Genomic DNA, 20,118 nt, shown 5'->3' with positions numbered 1-20,118 from the left:
ATTTGTACAGCCAATATTTGTCAAAACAAATACAGAAAAGGATCAGACTATTTATATAATAGACTTGAATTAATTTGTTGGTCCCAGTCCAGATGTTATGAAGCAAGATAGAAAATAACAGGGAGGTGATGGTCTAGTGGTTAAAGCATTGGGCTTGAGACCAGAGGATCCTTGGTTAAAATACCAGCCTGACTGGGCAAGGTCCTTAATCCCCTAGTTTCTCCCAGTGTGTAGGATAGGGAAGTGTGGGATGAGCTGCTTGCACTGCTGCTACTGTGACCCAGACCCGGATAAACGGACGAAAATAAATGAATGAAGATAATGCCCCAGGTTGTTTTATCCACAACCAAATATGTTCAGTTTACTCTCTGATAGGATTAAAGAAACTAGTTTTAGTTATATATTTTTTAACCTATAAAGTATTCACATTTAATAAGCTGGAATCAGAGAATTTATTGTGGACTGAAGCCACTTTGGTTAATTTTTGCAATATTCTTATACACAAAACCTCAAAGTTAAAGAGAAACCTTGAACTCTCTTGTCAAACATTTCATCTTTGAGTGAACCAGCCGCTGGGTCTAAGCCTCCAAACAAAAGGAAAGCAGCGCCGTTGTGAGTTATAAGGGTGGGGGGGGGGGAACTAATATTGGCTTTTTTAAACGTAACATATTACTTTATTCCTTTATTTATTTTGTGCCAAACAAACAGCCAGTGGTTTGACAGCGGAAAGTTGTCATATAGGAGAAGGCGTGGGCATGATCAGGAATTTCCCATAATGCGTCGAGAGTCTGTGGCAGTTAACCTTTAGTTAACTGACAAACGTTCATGTTTTGCGTGTAATTTACAAAGATTTGTGGAGATATTTTCACATATTAATATTTGTAAAGTTAATGTTATGTTACACTGTTGCACTGTTACAGTACCACTATTTTGAAACCCTCTGTGTAAATGTTCTTGTGGTGCCTCAAGAGTTATGTAAAAGCGTTAATATTTCATCTTAGTCTGATGAAAACAAAAATTTTTGTTGCCTTTTTAGGCATTTTTGGTATAAGTTAATGTAGAGAAAAGTCTATAATACTGTTTAAATTTTAATGATTTTTTCTTATACTCCGTAAGTGATTAGGTGTCCACATGCATCTCCCCATACCCAGATTTTTTTACTATGTTTTTGTGTATACAACTCCTGGCAATAATTATGGAATCACCGGCCTCCCAGGATGTTCATTCAGTTGTTTAATTTTGTAGAAAAAAAAAAGCACATCACAGCCATGACACAAAACTAAAGTCATTTCAAATGGCAACTTTCTGGCTTTAAGAAACACTATAAGAAATCAAGAAAAAAAAATTGTGGTAGTCAGTAACGGTTACTTTTTTAGACCAAGCAAAAGGAAAAAAATATGGACTCACTCAATTCTGAGGAATAAATTATGGAATCACCCTGTAAATTTTCATCCCCAAAACTAACACCTGCATCAAATCAGACTAACACCTGCATCAAATCAGATCTGCTCGTTAGTCTGCATCTAAAAAGGAGTGATCACACCTTGGAGAGCTGTTGCACCAAGTGGACTGACATGAATCATGGCTCCAACACGAAAGATGTCAATTGAAACAAAGGAGAGGATTATCAAACTCTTAAAAGAGGGTAAATCATCACGCAATGTTGCAAAAGATGTTGGTTGTTCACAGTCAGCTGTGTCTAAACTCTGGACCAAATACAAACAACATGGGAAGGTTGTTAAAGGCAAACATACTGGTAGACCAAGGAAGACATCAAAGCGTCAAGACAGGAAACTTAAAGCAATATGTCTAAAAAATCGAAAATGCACAACAAAACAAATGAGGCACGAATGGGAGGAAACTGGAGTCAACGTCTGTGACCGAACTGTAAGAAACTGCCTAAAGGAAATGGGATTTACATACAGAAAAGCTAAACAAAAGCCATCAACACCTAAACAGAAAAAAACAAGGTTACAATGGGCTAAGGAAAAGCAATCGTGGACTGTGGATGACTGGATGAAAGTCATATTCAGTGATAAATCTCAAATCTGCATTGGGCAAGGTGATGATGCTGGAACTTTTGTTTGGTGCCATTCCAATGAGATTTATACGAGGTCTGTCAATAAAGTATAGGTCCTTTTTATTTTTTCAAAAACTATATGAATGAAATCCATATAGTTTTTGAAAAAAATTAAAAGGACCTATACTTTATTGACAGACCTCGTAAAGATGACTGCCTGAAGAGAACATGTAAATTTCCACAGTCATTGATGATATGGGGCTGCATGTCAGGTAAAGGCACTGGGGAGATGGCTGCCATTACATCATCAATAAATGCACAAGTTTATGTTGATATTTTGGACACTTTTCATATCCCATCAATTGAAAGGATGTTTGGGGATGATGAAATCATTTTTCAAGATGATAATGCATCTTGCCATAGAGCAAAAACTGTGAAAACATTCCTTGCAAAAAGACACATAGGGTCAATGTCATGGCCTGCAAATAGTCCGGATCTTAATCCAATTGAAAATCTTTGGTGGAAGTTGAAGAAAATGGTCCATGACAAGGCTCCAACCTGCAAAGCTGATCTGGCAACAGCAATCAGAGAAAGTTGGAGCCAGATTGATGAAGAGTACTGTTTGTCACTCATTAAGTCCATGCTTCAGAGACTGCAAGCTGTTATAAAAGCCAGAGGTGGTGCAGCAAAATACTAGTGATGTGTTGGAGCGTTCTTTTGTTTTTCATGATTCCATAATTTATTCCTCAGAATTGAGTGATTCCATATTTTTTTTTCCCTCTGCTTGGTCTAAAAAAGTAACTGTTACTGACTGCCACAATTTTTTTTCCTGATTTCTTATAGTGTTTCTTAAAGCCAGAAAGTTGCCATTTGAAATGACTTTAGTTTTGTGTCATGTCTGTGATCTGCTTTTTTCCTACAAAATTAAACAACTGAATGAACATCCTCCAAGGCCGGTGATTCCTTAATTTTTGGAAAACGTTAACATTAAATAAAGTGGATTAAAATGTTTGAGCTGAAAATTTTTTATGACCCCACTGAATGAACAGACTGAAAAATTTAGGGTAAATCGATCAGACCACAGTTATTTTAATATCTCGGCATATTAAGTGTCATTTGAAAGATCTTGAGGTCCCCTAACATGTGGTATTGATGAAATGTCGGTTGTGTCATTGGTTTCGTAAATAGAGGCCAAAAGGTCACATGTACTCTAAGTCAATTTCCCCACCTTCCCGATTTAAAATGCTGCTATGGCCAAGCCGCTTGGAGATTTTTAACAAAATTTTCATATGTTTTAATGTAGGCACCAATAATGTTTTTGACTGTATAGAATTCCAGAGGGGGCCACAGTTTTAGAGATATATCCCTTTGCACTGATGATGTAATGTACCATTTTGTCACTTTTAGTCAAAATTGTGTTTACAAACCTACAAACCTCTACAAACCTCTGGTAAAATTATGCCCACACTAGCTTAAATTGTATTTTGGCTTCTTCCTATAATTGATAAGAATTATTTATCCAACTGCCAAATTTTGGCAATTACTAAGGGTGACTTGGAACCAATCTAACATTCACTGTCACTATCACTGCTCGACTCTTCCTCACTCTCAGTATCACTGTCACTTTCTCTTTCTGTTTCACTGTCCTCCTCATCCTCTTAGTTCATGGCGTTAATGATGTCAACAAGTTTGGTTGGCAGCACATTCTTTCCTGACCATTTTGGCTGAATATGCCCAACTTCAACAGTCCAGCTATGACCTTTGGTAAGATTGAGAATGTCCTGTTTAGGTATGTGCATTCTTCCATATACCGACTTGGAAATTTACCCGATTGATGTGCTCAACTAAGGAGCTCTGACATGGTGGCAAAGAGGCTAGAACAATCTTCTTGGATGGCTTCAGCTTTCTATCCTCACCACACTTCTTCAGAAGTTGAGTATGTCTCAGTGTATTCACTTTTGTTGCTCGTATGTCTCCGTACATTTGGCAGGTGAATTCCTCTAGCAAAGCCACCACCCCCTTTGCAACTGTCCACAACACCCCTATTTCTGCAAATGCTGCCTGGAATTTCTGATGCTTCTGCAACCGTTTCAAGCGTTTCACCTGTCCTTTAGATCTGAATGCGCTAGTGCTGTCACAACCTGAAAAGGCATGTAGCCCAGGTAGTGCTGCTGTAAACACTGCGCTATATTATTCTGCCAGTTTGATAATGTCAGTGCAGCATTTTGTGCAACCCTTTCTTGTTTCAAATAGAACTTGCAGATCAGTAAGCCGATGAGCATGAGCAGGATGAAAAATATATCTGTATCAGATGTTTTCACCCTGGCTGCTACATACCTTATGTCCTGAGCATACAGGCAGTATAACAACTCTGGTGTCTGTCTCCTCCTGAGGGATTCTATCTCAACACAGGACATAGTGTCTCTGGTTAATCTCAACATGTACGCTTTTCCTTCATGGACAACTTCTCAACAATGCAAGATCAGAGCTGGTGGTGCACTACTCTGTGTTGAGTAACACCTTCACCAGCTGCACCTTGTTGGCATCGTTAGACAGACAGGAATACTTTCCAGTCCTTTGGTCGCATCATTTCACCACTGCTCACAATGAGTTTATCTCCCACACCTCATCGCTGCCTTTCCATTGCCTTCACCGAACTGAAAATGTTGTCTGGTAGGTCCCGTAGATGGTAGAATACTACATTTCCATCCTCTATCACCAATATTTCACTGAGATATGATGTGACTGTGGCATCCTTGCTGTCACCCACTAAGTGGTGCATCCCTTTAGGTTTGTCCGTCTTACTCAAAAATCCATCAGCCAATGCAAGACTGTATGGAACAGGTGTGAGTTGGAAGCTCATCAATTTTGCAACATCAAGCTTATCACCCAACAGGACTTCCTTATTGGTAGATGTCTTTAGTTTCACACTCTTTTTCATGTTGCCAAATGTCTTCAGTTTCAGTTTCTTGATTGGATCAAAGAACCCGGTTCCTTTCTGCAGTCTTTCATTGATAAATGTTTGTTTCGCCTCGCTCAGAGAATCTAATTTTCCATTACTGGTGATGCAGAGACACCTGAAGATGTGCACACCAGTCTTTCTTTGTCAGCAGCATCAAATGGATTGACAAAGTTTTGATTGCCAGGTAGAAACAATCAGGCCACGATGAATACACCACGCTTCAAGAGGTCTGTTGCTCATGGATGGGACAATACGATGTTCACCAAGTGTGTAGAAACGTATAAGTACCTGCCATAACTGAAGCCACCGAAACTGAAGAACAAGTTAGGCATCAAGCAGAGCCACTGAGTATACATGGGGTAGTTGTTGGTTTTAACAGCCCGTATGAGATTGAGCAACAACCATATATGATCCATATACGAAACCCATAGTTGTGCCATCTTCCCAAGTTTGCCTTTTCGAGCACCATCTTTGAACGCTGTGTACTCCATCACATATGAATGCAGGTGTGGGTCATTCAGAGCAGTACTTTCATGTGAAATTGGTGAAAAAACACCAAGCATCTGAAGGCAAGCTTTTGGCTGCTTTGGCAGAGAAGAGAATATCTCAGCTCCATTGTGTGAAGCCAAGAACTGTGTAGGAGTAAGCATTCAAGAGATTCCACAATAACTTTATGGCAATTGATGGCCCTGGCATAGTTGTTGCCATTGAGAACATCCATCAAGGATCCAGTTGATATCAACCCATCTTCAGTGAGAATATCTGAAAGTCCAGTTCCTCCCATCTTCTTCCCATTCATTGAGGTTTGCTGATGCAAGGTGGAATGATCCAATAAGAATGATATGGTCTGCGCATCTCCTCTCTTCAGCCCAGATCAAAGGATATGCCTTCATACAATCACCTAGATCAAATGATGTTTCCATGTATTTCTGTCCCACCTCACAAGCTGTATCCTTGGCATAACAAAGACATTCCTGGACAGTCTCATACTCCGTAATTGCTTTTGAAATGATCGGATAATATGCTATAGTGGTCAGTCGTGATGGACTCTTGCCAGTGAATGAAAGGTACCCACCCCATCCTGGAATTGTTTGTATCTTTGTCTTTGATATGTGAAGATGGACTAGCACCCATAGGAGATTCTGCCAGCAGGCATGCTCATTTTCTTCAAGGCCATCATCAGGTTCTGTTTGAGAGATAATGTATGATGGACTCTTACGTTTCCCCATACAGCAATCAGTAAGAGGGTCGGGCACTGCCAACAGAGAGTGCTTCCCTGTCCTCAGGAGTTGTGTAACCTAAGGAACTGAACCACCAACATCCTCCTCACCATTAGTGATAAGCTCTTGGAGCATTATCCTGTGTGACCGATGGACTAATCCTGCACCACTGAGGCCACTTACAAATTCATCACAACTGTCAAAGTCAGAGTGGAAAAGGGACAGCCAGGTTGGATTCCTAATGATACCAACTCTATTCGCGACCGTAAAATCCAGCATTAACGTCTGAAGATCATCAGACACAACAGGGTTATTCCCTAAGTGCAACCCCGCGGCCAACCATTTGATGCTGGTGCACAGTAGAGAACCAATGGCAACACACACCTGTCCATGTTATGCAGTAATGCCATTTGTTTGGAGGAGTAGTGACCAGTCACAATGCTGTTTTATGGACTAATGACAATCAAGGCCCTGTAAAGTTTCTCAGAACCCCCCCCGTTGGCATCCCACTCATAGACATTATAAAGAATAGATGCCGCACCGACCACTACTGCCTATTGGGCAACGCAGTCTCGTTTGAGGGCGGGTGCTAAAGGGGTAAAATATTATACAAATAATGAATGTTTATAAACATTCATTACATTATTGTTTACGAACATACAGCTTTCCACATTCCAGCTTTCACCTCATGAAATATTTGTACCATTGAAAGAATGTAAAAACATTCATTATTTGTTTTATATAATGGCTAAAATAGATCATTGTCATTTGATATTTTATTAATTTATAAACAACAGAAAGGGACTTACATTTTGGTGTTCCACTGTGACGTGTAGTCCAGTGATACTGTGCACTGACTTCGGACTTCCATTAAAAAAAAAAGACTTTGTGTAGTTCCTCAGTTCAGCCAAAAATCACATCAGCATTTCATGTTAGCAGCTCTTCCTGCATCCAGACACCTTACAGGGGAGTGGATTTTTTGTGTGTGTGTGTGTGTGTGTGTGTGTGTGTGTGTGTGTGTGTGTGTGTGTGTGTGTGTGTGTGTGTGTGTGTGTGTGTGTGTGTGTGTGTGTGTGTGTGTGTGTGTGTGTGTGTGTGTGTGTGTGTGTGTGTGTGTGGCAGCGTCAGTTAACTCAATCAAATCATCATGTTGCTGTCCCGTGGGCACGCGCAACCGGCTCGGTCCAGCTGTACCTCCTCAGTGCAGCAAAAAAAAAAGTCAGAAATGAGTCCAGGTTTTCTTTTGCTTCTTGCTAACAGGCAGCACAGTGGATTTGTTTTGTGTGTGTGTGTCTGTGTCTATATCTAACAAGAATTAGCAGTGTCAGTTAGCTCAAATCATGTCTATGACCTGGAGCTCAAATGTGTCGAGGCGGTTTTGCATGTGAGAGAGCACAGCTACTCTGGTTAGCTGTCTAGGCTAATCGAGTGTGCCTTGATTACAGAGGGTGGCCACATGACGAGTAAAAAACAAATCGGAGACATGACTCATGGTGCTATCTTGGGTTCAAAATAGCATTCACTGTTAATCTGTCTGCATGTAAATCCAGCTATTTTATTTATTTAATTGCTGAAAATGCCAGGTTGCTGGGCATTTGGAAGCACAAATAGACACAACAAGCGCTTAAAGATGTACAGATTTCCTTCAGATCTGAACAGAAGAAAAACTTTGGAAAATAAAGTCAGCCGTGTGGGATGGAAGCCGACATCATCATCAAAGCTTTGCAAGGTAAATTTATTGTTCAGTCCCATGTACAGTAAACACCTAAACTGTCATTGTATAAATTGGATATTTACAGTCAAAAAAAGTCCCAAATTTTTGTATTGTTTTCCATGTAATAAACACCGTATATAATGGATTTTGTACAACAGATTTTTTGCTCACATCGGATAAAACGTTCTGTCTGATTGCAATGTATTTCCATTAAAAATTCTGAGCAGTCTGGACGTGCACAGTAACAGAGGTACAAATTAAAGTTCAGCGCTCTGACACTCGCCAATTTGAGAAAAGTGGGTTTAGAAGCCTGACTGTTTTTTTTTTTTTCAAACCGTGTTTAGACTTGGACCCACAGTCTGATGTGCGCCTGTTAAATCAGACAAAAAAGGCTGTGTTTTGACACTTTTCTGCTTTCAATCCTTCGTCTGCCATCATATTTTAATAGTTTTTTTGCAGTGCACATGCTGATTACAAATGGATCAGAAAGTCTGCATATTTACAGCACATAGTCAGAAAAAGAGGAAGTTGTACAGCTTACCTTTGATTTCGAGTTGATGATTGCAGAAAGAAAAGCTTGTTGAGGGTCAAATTAGTCCAGAATAAAGCATAATCCAGAAATGGAGAACTTTAAAACTGGCACGCACGTCATTGCATGACACTGAGTTACAGAGCTGCAGATACATAAAATCAGGCTTTAAATTAATTAAATAAATAATCATAAATTGTAAATTTGATAACTATTTTTATATTTTAATAGCTCCTGTACAGTTTAGCACAATTGGAACCAAAATGGCGCCATGTTCTGAGTTGATACCACTCTCTCAAAATACTCAAGTTCAGTCAGTAGCACCAGCACATTCACACAACATTAAACCCTATGAACCACATAACAAAACATCTAAATTACAGTTTCCACTACAGTTATTTGTTGTGTCTGGCACCCATTATTTTTAAAACTTATTTAAACTTTACAAAATGTCACAAATACAATGGTGGATGTCACCAGACACACAACAGTCTACAGCTATGGTGCAGTCAGCATGACACAACCAAACTATTTGAATAAATTTGCATATTAAGACGGATCCTCGGTTCAAATCCCAGCCTGCCCAGAAAATCACTAAGGCCCCTTGGTTAAGGTCCTTAATCCTCATCAGGGTGAATGACAGGCATGATTGTTGTAAAGTGCTTTGAGCGTCTGATGCAGAGTGCAAGTGCTATATAAATGCAGTCCATTTATAACTGAACATATCTTTTATGTTTCCAGTGAGAGAAAGGTGCACATAGTGGAAAGAAATGAGCTTTTGTGGATGAGAAGTATTTCATTAAGCATATTCCCATAATGTATTTAATCTCCATAAGAGTTTAGATTTTTTTTTTTTACAATTGTCGTTCATTGTTTTGCATTTTTGTAGTTTGTGGGCAACAGATGCCAGCTCTTTCCCATTTGCAAGGATATTGGAGGGGTCTTGGGAGTATGAGTGAGCAATCTACATGTGTTTATGAATTTGAAAAAGGTGTATGACCAAGACCGGAGGATGTCCAGATTGATAATCTCAGATTTGCATCTCTGCTTTTCACAGTTGATGTGTTTCTGCTGCTTTGAGGCTGAGTGTAAAGCAACTGGGATGAGAAGCAGCATCTCCATATCTGAGACCACAGCCATCTATACAATCCACAATTTTCTGACACCATTTTGAGTTTCTGCTCCAAGTGGAAGAGTTTAAGAATATTGGGGTCTTGCTCATGAGTGAGGGTAAACTGAAGTGTGAGATTGATATACAGATTGTGGCGGCATCCGAAATTTGACAGACGCTGTACTGGTCTGTTGTGGTAAAGAAGGAGCTGAGCCAAAAGACGAGGTCTCAGTTTACCAGTTGATTTATGCTCCTTAGAGGCAGAAATGGGATTCCCCAGTTGAGTATCTGGACCTACACTCACGGACAGGGTGAGAAGCTTGATTTTCTGGGAGGGACTCAGAGTAGAGCTGCTGCTTCTTCGCATAGAGGTGAGGTGGTTCGGGCATCTGGTGAAGATACTCCCTGATCTCCTCCCTAAGGAGGTCATCCAGGTACGTCGAACCAGAAGGAAGCCCTGGGGAAGACCCAGAACATGCTTGAGAGGTTATATTTCTCTGATGGTTTGGGAATGCCTTGGATCCCCCAGGAAGTTACAGGACTTGGCACAGGATAGGGAAGTGTGAGCTGAGCTGCTTGTGCTACTACCATGGCCTGGACCTGGATAAGGAGCTGAAAATGAATGAATGAAGATGATGCCTTTCCCTCTTGTTTTGTCCACAACCAAATATATTCAGTTTACTCTTTAAGTAAAGAAACTAGTTTTATTTCTTTATTCATTTTTTAATCTATAAAATATTCACATTTAATAAGCTGAAATCAGAGAATTTATTGGGGACTGAAACCACTTTGCATTATTTTTTGCAATATTTGTATGAACACCACCTCAAAGTAAAAGAGAAACCTTGAACTCTCTCGTCGAACATTTCATCTTTGAGTGTTTGGCTGTAGACCTGCAGACTTCCCTTCTCGTCTCATGACGGTCGTTTGGTGAACGTAAGCTCCACCCCTCCCGCGCTCGCCGTTGTTATAAGGGCGGAAAAAATCAAATATTAGCTTTTTAAGCCTAACATATTACTTTATTCCATTATTTATGTTTTTGCCAAACAAACAGCCACTGGTTTGACAGCTGAATGTAGGAGGAGGCGTGGTCATGATCAGGACTTTCCCATAATGCGTTGAGAGCTTGTGGCGGTTAACCTGCAGTTAACTGTCAAACCTTCACGTTTTCCGTGCAATTTACTAAGATTTGTGGAGATATTTTCAAATGTTATTATTTGTAAGGTTAGTGTTATGTTACACTGTTTTACCGTTGTTGTTTTGAAACCCTCTGTGTAAATGCCCATGTGTTGCCACAAGAGTTGTGCAAACGCTATCAAAATTATTCATTATCTCCTGAAAAAAAAAATCTCAATTTTTGGCTGCCTTTTTGAAGGCATTTTATTGTATAAATTAATGTATATTTAACTATACACCACAAAAGTTTACTTATTAAAGAATTATCTTTAGTTTTTTCTTATGTTTTTTTTCTACATCAATCAATCATGTTTTTAAGATTTGTGGGGCAAGTACAATAACTTCAGTTTTATCTGAGTTTAAAAGCAGGAAATTAGAGATCATCCATGTCTTTATGTCTGTAAGACAATCCTGCAGTTTAGCTAATTGGTGTGTGTCCTCTGGCTTCATGGATAGATAAAGCTGGGTATCATCTGCGTAACAATGAAAATTTAAGCAATGCCGTCTAATAATACTGCCTAAGGGAAGCATGTATAAAGTGAATAAAATTGGTCCTAGCACAGAACCTTGTGGAACTCCATGATTAACCTTAGTCTGTGAAGAAGATTCCCCATTTACATGAACAAATTGTAATCTATTAGATAAATATGATTCAAACCAGCGCAGTGCCTTTAATACCTATGGCATGCTCTAATCTCTGTAATAAAACTTTATGGTCAACAGTATCAAAAGCAGCACTGAGGTCTAACAGAACAAGCACAGAGATGAGTCCACTGTCTGAGGCCATAAGAAGATCATTTGTAACCTTCACTAATGCTGTTTCTGTACTATGATGAATTCTAAAACCTGACTGAAACTCTTCAAATAGACCATTCCTCTGCAGATGATCAGTTAGCTGTTTTACAGCTACCCTTTCAAGAACTTTTGAGAGAAAAGGAAGGTTGGAGATTGGCCTATAATTAGCTAAGATAGCTGGGTCAAGTGATGGCTTTTTAAGTAATGGTTTAATTACTGCCACCTTAAAAGCCTGTGGTACATAGTCAACTAATAAAGATAGATTGATCATATTTAAGATCGAAGCATTAAATAATGGTAGGGCTTCCTTGAGCAGCCTGGTAGGAATGGGGTCTAATAGACATGTTGATGGTTTGGATGAAGTAACTAATGAAAATAACTCAGACAGAACAATCGGAGAGAAAGAGTCTAACCAAATACCGGCATCACTGAAAGCAGCCAAAGATAACGATACGTCTTTGGGATGGTTATGAGTAATTTTTTCTCTAATAGTTAAAATTTTATTAGCAAAGAAAGTCATGAAGTCATTACTAGTTAAAGTTAAAGGAATACTCGGCTCAATAGAGCTCTGACTCTTTGTCAGCCTGGCTACAGTGCTGAAAAGAAACCTGGGGTTGTTCTTATTTTCTTCAATTAGTGATGAGTAGTAAGATGTCCTAGCTTTACGGAGGGCTTTTTTATAGAGTAACAGACTCTTTTTCCAGGCTAAGTGAAGATCTTCAAAATTAGTGAGACGCCATTTCCTCTCCAACTTACGGGTTATCTGCTTTAAGCTGCGAGTTTGTGAGTTATACCAAGGAGTCAGGCACTTCTGATTTAAAGCTCTCTTTTTCAGAGGAGCTACAGCATCCAAAGTTGTCTTCAATGAGGATGTAAAACTATTGATGAGATACTCTATCTCACTTACAGAGTTTAGATAGCTACTCTGCACTGTGTTGGTATATGGCATTAGAGAACATAAAGAAGGAATCATATCCTTAAACCTAGTTACAGCGCTTTCTGAAAGACTTCTAGTGTAATGAAACTTATTCCCCACTGCTGGGTAGTCCATCAGAGTAAATGTAAATGTTATTAAGAAATGATCAGACAGAAGGGAGTTTTCAGGGAATACTGTTAAGTCTTCAATTTCCATACCATAAGTCAGAACAAGATCTAAGATATGATTATAGTGGTGGGTGGACTCATTTACATTTTAAGCAAAGCCAATTGAGTCTAATAATAGATTAAATGCAGTGTTGAGGCTGTCATTCTCAGCATCTGTGTGGATGTTAAAATCGCCCACTATAATTATCTTATCTGAGCTAAGCACTAAGTCAGACAAAAGTTCTGAAAATTCACAGAGAAACTTATTAATTAATAAGCTGGAATGGAAGATTGCTGCTAATCCTCTGCCTCGGCCCGTGCTACGAGCATTCTGGCAGTTAGTGTGACTCGGGGGTGTTGACTCATTTAAACTAACATATTCATCCTGCTGTAACCAGGTTTCTGTAAGGCAGAATAAATCAATATGTTGATCAATTATTATATCATTTACTAACAGGGACTTAGAAGAGAGATACCTAATGTTTAATAGACCACATTTAACTGTTTTAGTCTGTGGTGCAGTTGAAGGTGCTATATTATTTTTTCTTTTTGAATTTTTATGCTTAAATAGATTTTTGCTGGTTATTGGTGGTCTGGGAGCAGGCACCGTCTCTACGGGGATGGGGTAATGAGGGGTTGGCAGGGGGAGAGAAGCTGCAGAGAGGTGTGTAAGACTACAACGTCCTACAAGAACTTCTGTTATATGAGCTGGAGTTTGTTTACATATTAATTGTTCACACTAATCCACTTTCCAGGAGGATTTGAGACATAAAGAGCAGCTGTTACAGCTCAAAGGAGACAACATTCTGATCCTGTTACTTATAAATATAGAGAGGTGAGAGGACATCATGAAGAGACTGCCTACAGTCTGTGAGCCAGTCATCAATTTTGATCTAATTGGTATCACTTAAGGTGACAAAACGAGGCTTAGAATCCTGCCTCACTGTGCCACAGCCTACACAAAAATGTATGATAACCATCCCAGGGTGGTAGCTGTAGCCAGCTAGGGGTCAATGAAGAACTACACAGAGGTCAAAATGTAAAAATGCTCCAATCATGTTGAAACCTATACCACATTATTTGTCTGATCATACCAATTCCAAAAAGGTATAGTTTGGACTATCTACGACTGAATGTTCTGGAGTTATGGGGTAAAAACAGCTAAAACGGTGACAAATGTCACTTTCAGTTTTTACAGGGGTCAAAAGTTAAAGTTGCTCAAATTTTGGTAAAAAATGATGCAAGTTATTGGTTGCAATAAAAGGATTCAAAGGGAGCCGGCTCTCGCTGCAAAATGCACTGTAATGTTGGAATGTGATGTATCTGGATGGCATTTGGATGACTGCGTTCCACTTAGCTGCCATGGCTTGGCTCAAGGTTGGACATGTCCTCTGAATGTGGAAGCTTGGATCCCCTCTTCTTCTTCTGTGGTTTGGAATCTTCACTGCCAGAAAAGTCCAGCTGGATGAATAAAATCTATCAATCCAGGTATGTACTGACAAAAAGGATTTTTCATCCTGTCGTGTAGAATTGTGGAGGCTTGATGTAGTGCAGTGTGTTGTGTAGATTTACAAACATTTGCAGAGTGTTGTGTAGACTTGCTTTGCTCTCCCAATTCAGATCAGGGAGACAGACACCCTCTCTACTTTTAAGATTAGGCTTAAAACTTTCCTTTTTGCTAAAGCTTATAGTTAGGGCTGGATCAGGTGACCCTGAACCATCCCTTAGTTATGCTGCTATAGACATAGACTGCTGGGGGGTTCCCATGATGCACTGTTTCTTTCTCTTTTTGCTCTGTATGCACCACTCTGCATTTAATCATTAGTGATCGATCTCTGCTCCCCTCCACAGCATGGTTTTTTCCTGGTTCTCTCCCTCAGCCCCAACCAGTCCCAGCAGAAGACTGTCCCTCCCTGAGCCTGGTTCTGCTGGAGGTTTCTTCCTGTTAAAAGGGAGTTTTTCCTTCCCACTGTAGCCAAGTGCTTGCTCACAGGGGGTCGTTTTGACCGTTGGGGTTTTACATAATTATTGTATGGCCTTGCCTTACAATATAAAGCGCCTTGGGGCAACTGTTTGTTGTGATTTGGCGCTATTTAAAAAAAATTGATTGATTGATTGACTTGCTTTAAAACTGCATACTTTCTGTTTCCTGTGCTCTACACTGAAAAAATTAAACCTGTTTAAATTTTTGCATCCACCTTGCATAGCCCTCAGCATACTGCTGCGTAAACACAATTCTACATTGGCCCCGGTGTGAAAGGGGCTCTATGCACACTTTTTTTGTGCTTATGCTAGTTTCTGGGTTTTGGTGTACACCATGTTTCAGCAGGGTTAGCATGAATCCTAGGACATCACATCTTGTCTTGGAATTAAATCTGAAATTGACACATAACATCAGACTTCCATCTGCTTTCCTCACCAACATGATGGGTGATGATGCATACAAGAGGAACACTATTAGCCAGTAAACCATCGGTATGTCTGGTATTTATATTGTGCATTTATATTTGCAAATTGCTTTTCTTTTCTACTTTCACTGTTGATACTCTGTGTGCTTCTTATCCTGTGTTCTGCTATGCAATGCTGCTGGAACCTCAGTTTCCCTGAGGGAGTCTTCCCAATGGATCAGTAATGTTCTGTCTACACTAATCTATGAACTGGAACTCTCCTTGATAACCTCCTTTTTTCAACAGTTTACCAATGTGTTTCCTAACCTCATGGTCATGTGTGGGTGGGAAGATTTTTATTTATTCTGTATTTCTGTTGACTCAGAATTTGCAAGATTACAGTTAGTTAAGTATACTACAGTTAGTTAAGTATACTCACACTTATTACACAGTTTAGACAGCTGGATGTTAACGTTTCTGTTCAGGTCAAGACAACAGAATTCTCTCTAACATTTAAACTTTATTCACTTTCAGTCAATTTCAGTTTTCAATTTCAAATTATTTTCATTTATATAGCACCAAATCACAACAGCGTTGCCTCAAAGTGCTTCACACAGGTAAGGTCTAACCTTACCAACCCCCAGAGCAACAGTGGTAAGGAAAAACTCCTTCTGAGGAAGAAACCTCAAGCAGACTAGACTCAAAGGGGTGACCCTCTGCTTGGGCCATGCTACAAACATAAATTACTGAACAATTCACAGAACAATTCACGGATGAATATACAAGAAATGCTATTGGTGCACAGGACAGGAGGGTCGCCAATACAAATAAAGTCACACTTGACTCTCATTCCTTTGGAGCTAGAACAGTGAAAGAGAAATTAACCTTAAAAATGCACAAAACACACCATTGAAGGTGTAAAATCAGTACAAAAAAATCTGCAAAAGACTGATATTTAGAAAGACATCATCACTATAAAATATTTCACAATTAAATATTTTTGTTGGTGTATTTAATTTTTAGTGAATGGACTGCATTTATATAGCGCTTTTCCATCTGCATCAGACGCTCAAAGCACTTTACAATTATGTATCACATTCACCCCGATGTCAGGGTGCTGCCATACAAGGCGCTCACTACACACTGGGAGCAATAGGGGATTAAAGACCTTGCCCAAGGGTCCTTAGTGATTTTCCAGTCAGGCAGGGATTTGAACCCAGGATCTTCTGGTCTCAAGCCCAACACCTTAACCACTAGACCATCACCTCCCCTGTGCAACTTGTTCCTCTAACAATATTCTCTGTCAATACTTATATAATGTTTGTCATTGGGAGCCTTTCAGTGCCGTGTACCTGGATGACATTCAGATGGTTGCGTTCCACACAGCTGGCATGGCTCAGCTCAAGGCTGACAGGCACACTGCTGATTGATTGGTCAGCTCACACTGGAATGCCCCTGTTGCCAGGAAGCCCAGCATGGTCAGCACCTGTGTGGGCACAGACGACCCCTGGCTCCTTGCCGTATTATACAGTTGGCTGACCGCAGTTCTGTGCACAACTCCAGTAACAGTGGCCTTGGTAATCAAACTCGGTGTATGAGCCAATTATTGTCATTTGCAAGTCAATCCTCGTGTACCTTGAGTACATGCTCAGCTTGGATTACACCATTTGCAAGGTCTTCTAACAACACTAATGCAGCCACTTTGCGCGTTCTTTTATATGCACCCACATAATTGCAAACACGTGGGTGTTTTAAATGTTCATCTCTGATGTGCATGTCACTCTGATGACTTCATGTTTTCACACTATTAACGGTTCCCAGCATCACCTCTACATGTCGCCAGAGGAAGAGTAGCTGTAGAAACGTGTGTACACCAGCCAGGATTTTTGCATGACGTACCGCACGTTTCCGCACGTCATTTCACTTTTGATACATCTGAACGTGAGCATGGAGATGGACGTATGCAAGGTTTTTGTGCGTACGCAGCCTTTGTACATGAGGCCCCTCTTGTCTACCTGGTGCTTGCCATCAAGGATGAAAGGAATGTATTTGTGGATGTGGCAAAATGCGGAACCAGCACATGCTCCTGGTCTTGTTTTGACTTGATTCAGTGGCCATCTTGGAAGAAATATCTACCAGCTTGGCTTTTGAAGTGATTTTTGAGTGCTCCCTGGGGAATCATTAAGCAAAATTTTTGTTTGCACAACAGCATTTACACCCTTTTCTATGCACAGTTAGATAAGTGAAGACCCAGGAGAAGTAAACTCAGCAGGATGTGGTTGAGTTGTAGGGTGTGCGTTTATTAATTGATGTATTTTAATGGCTCTGGAAGACTTGGCAAAATACAGCCACCAATCTTGTGCTTAAATAGTTGATTTGTTTAATTGTTCCAAACAAAAAGGAGAGTGGGCACATTTAGGCCTGTGCGCATTCAAATATGTTTTTGTTGTTATTATTAATGTCTTTTTTATTTTTGCTTGATGGTGAGCTGCAGAGCTTCTTAACAGGCTTCCTGTGTTCAGTATTTGTCAATAAATGCGTGTGTAAATTGTGAATCTCACACTATCAGCGGAGGCGTGCCTCATCTTTTTAACGTCAGTGTGTGCGTGCTGTTCTGCGTGTTGGCCTCACATACACGCGTCGTAGTTCCCATGAACATTTTTCCAGTGGTGCACAAAGTGGAAAGAAATGAGCTTTCATGGACGAGAAGCATTTTCATTAAGCACATTCCCATAATGTATTTAGTCTCCATAAAATTTTAGAATTTTTTTCAACTGTCGATCATTGTTTTGCAGTTTTGTAGTTTGTGCACAACAGATGCCAGCTCTTTACCTTCACAAGGATATTGGAGAGGTCTTTGGAGTATGACCGACCATGTGTTTATGGACTTGGACCAGGACCAGAGGGTGTCCAGATTGGCGATCTCAGAATTTGCATTTCTGTTTTTCAGAGATGATGTGTTTCTGTTGGTTTGAGGACGAGTGTGAAGCGACTGGGATGACAATCAGCACCTCCATATCGCTGATAGAAATAAAGAAACTAGTTTTATATGTTTTTATTTATTTTTGAGCCTATATAGTGTTCACATTTAATAAGTTGAAATCAGAGAATTTATTGGAGACTGAAACCATTTTGCATTATTTTTGCAATATTTGTATAAACACCACCTCAAAGTTAAAGAGACACCTTGAACTCTCGTCGAACGTTTTATCTTTGAGTGTTTGGCTGCAGACCTGCAGACTCCCTTCTCATGACGGTCGTTTGGTGAACGTAAGCCCCCCCCCCCCCCCCCCCCCCCCCCCCCCCCCCCGTGCTCGCCGTTGTGAATTATTAGAATGGCAAAAGTCGAATATTGGCATTTTAAAGCGTAGCATATTACTTTAGTCCTTTATTTATTTTTTTTGCAAAACAAACAGCCACTGGACAGCTGAATGTAGGAGGAGGCGTGGTCATGAGCAGGAATTTCCCATAATGCGTTGAGATCTTGTGGAAGTTAACCTGCAGTTAACTGACAAACGCTCGCGTTTCCCGTGTAATTTACAAAGATTTGTGGAGATATTTTCATATGTTATTATTTGGTAGGTTAGTGTTATGCTACACTGTCACGTTGATGTTGAATTTAACCCTCTGTGTGAATGGCTTCGTGGTGCCACAAGAGCTGTGTAAACGCTATAAGATTAATTCATCATCTTCTGAAGAAAAATAATCCCAATTTTTGATTGCCTTAAAGGGCATTCTATTGTAAAGGGTAAAAGACTAACTTAATTTGTCTTCACTTATTTCTTATTTACTTTATTTCTAATCGCTGCGAAACGAACGGAATTTGTTTACATGTTAACTACTCGCGCTTATCCACTTTTGACAAGGGTTCGATACACAAACAGCAGGTGTCACAGTTCAAAGGAGATAACATTACGATTCCGTTACTTATAAATATAGAGGTGGCCTATAGTCTGTGAGCCAGTTGTCAATTATGGTCTAATTGATACCACTTAAGGTGACAAAACGAGGCTTAGAATCCAGCCTCAGTGTGCTACGGCCTTCACAAAAATGTATGATAACCATCCCAGGGTGGTAGCTCAGTGAAGAACTATACAGAAGTCAAAATGCCAGTCATATTGAGCTCTATACCACATTATGTGTCTGATTATACCAATTCCAAAAAGATATAGTTTGGACTATCTACGACTGAATGTTCTGGAGTTATGGGGAAAAAACAGCAAAAATAGTGACAAATGTCAGTTTCAGTTTTTACAGGAGTCAAAAATTAAAGTTGCTCAAATTTCAGTAAAAAATTATGCAAGTTATTGGATGCAATAAAAGGAATAAAAGGATGTCTCGGTTTTCAGTTAAATACAGTGATAAAAGTTCTGCTCCAACATGAGACAAGGTAAAAACTCAGATTAAAGGGGTCATAATAACCTTATGTGTTGTACTCCACAAGGTATTAGGTTTCACACTCCAACAAAAGGGAACAGGCTCTAACTGCAAAATGCACTGTAATGTTGGATTGTGATGTATCTGGTTGACATTTGGATGACTGCATTCCACATAGATGGCATGGCTTGGCTCAAGGTTGGACATGTCTTCTGAATGTGGAAGCTTGGCTCACCTCTTCTTTTTCCATGGTTTGGAAGCTTCACTGCCAGTAAAGTCCAGCTGGATGAATAAAATCTATCAATCCAGGTATATACTGACAAAAAGGATTTTTCACGCTGTTGCATAGAATTGTGGAGGCTTGGTGTACAGTAGCACAGTGTTGTGTAGATTTACAAACAGTTGCGCAGTGTTGTGTAGACTTGCTTAAAAACTGCATACTTTCTGCGTCCTGTGCTCTACGCTGAAAAAATTAATCCTGTTTAATTTTTTTGCATCCAACTGACGTAGCCCTCAGCATACTGCTGCGTAGGTGTGCTAAAACCTGGTGTAGAGCTGCTCAAAAGCTACATAACTTAGCATAGACAGTAAGCTGCAATAGAGGGTTTTCATGTGATATATCGGTCACGTCATTTTGTGTCCCGCGCCCATTCTGGATTACGGCGTGGTGGCCGCTGTGATACGCTACGTGCATTTGGCGAACAACTGCAGAAGCTTCAACGTCGGTGTGAAGAAGCCTCACGG

The sequence above is a fragment of the Thalassophryne amazonica genome, chromosome 6 (assembly GCF_902500255.1).
Source record: "Thalassophryne amazonica chromosome 6, fThaAma1.1, whole genome shotgun sequence".
Lineage (NCBI taxonomy): Eukaryota > Metazoa > Chordata > Actinopteri > Batrachoidiformes > Batrachoididae > Thalassophryne > Thalassophryne amazonica.
Note: the sequence above shows the minus strand (reverse complement) of the source record.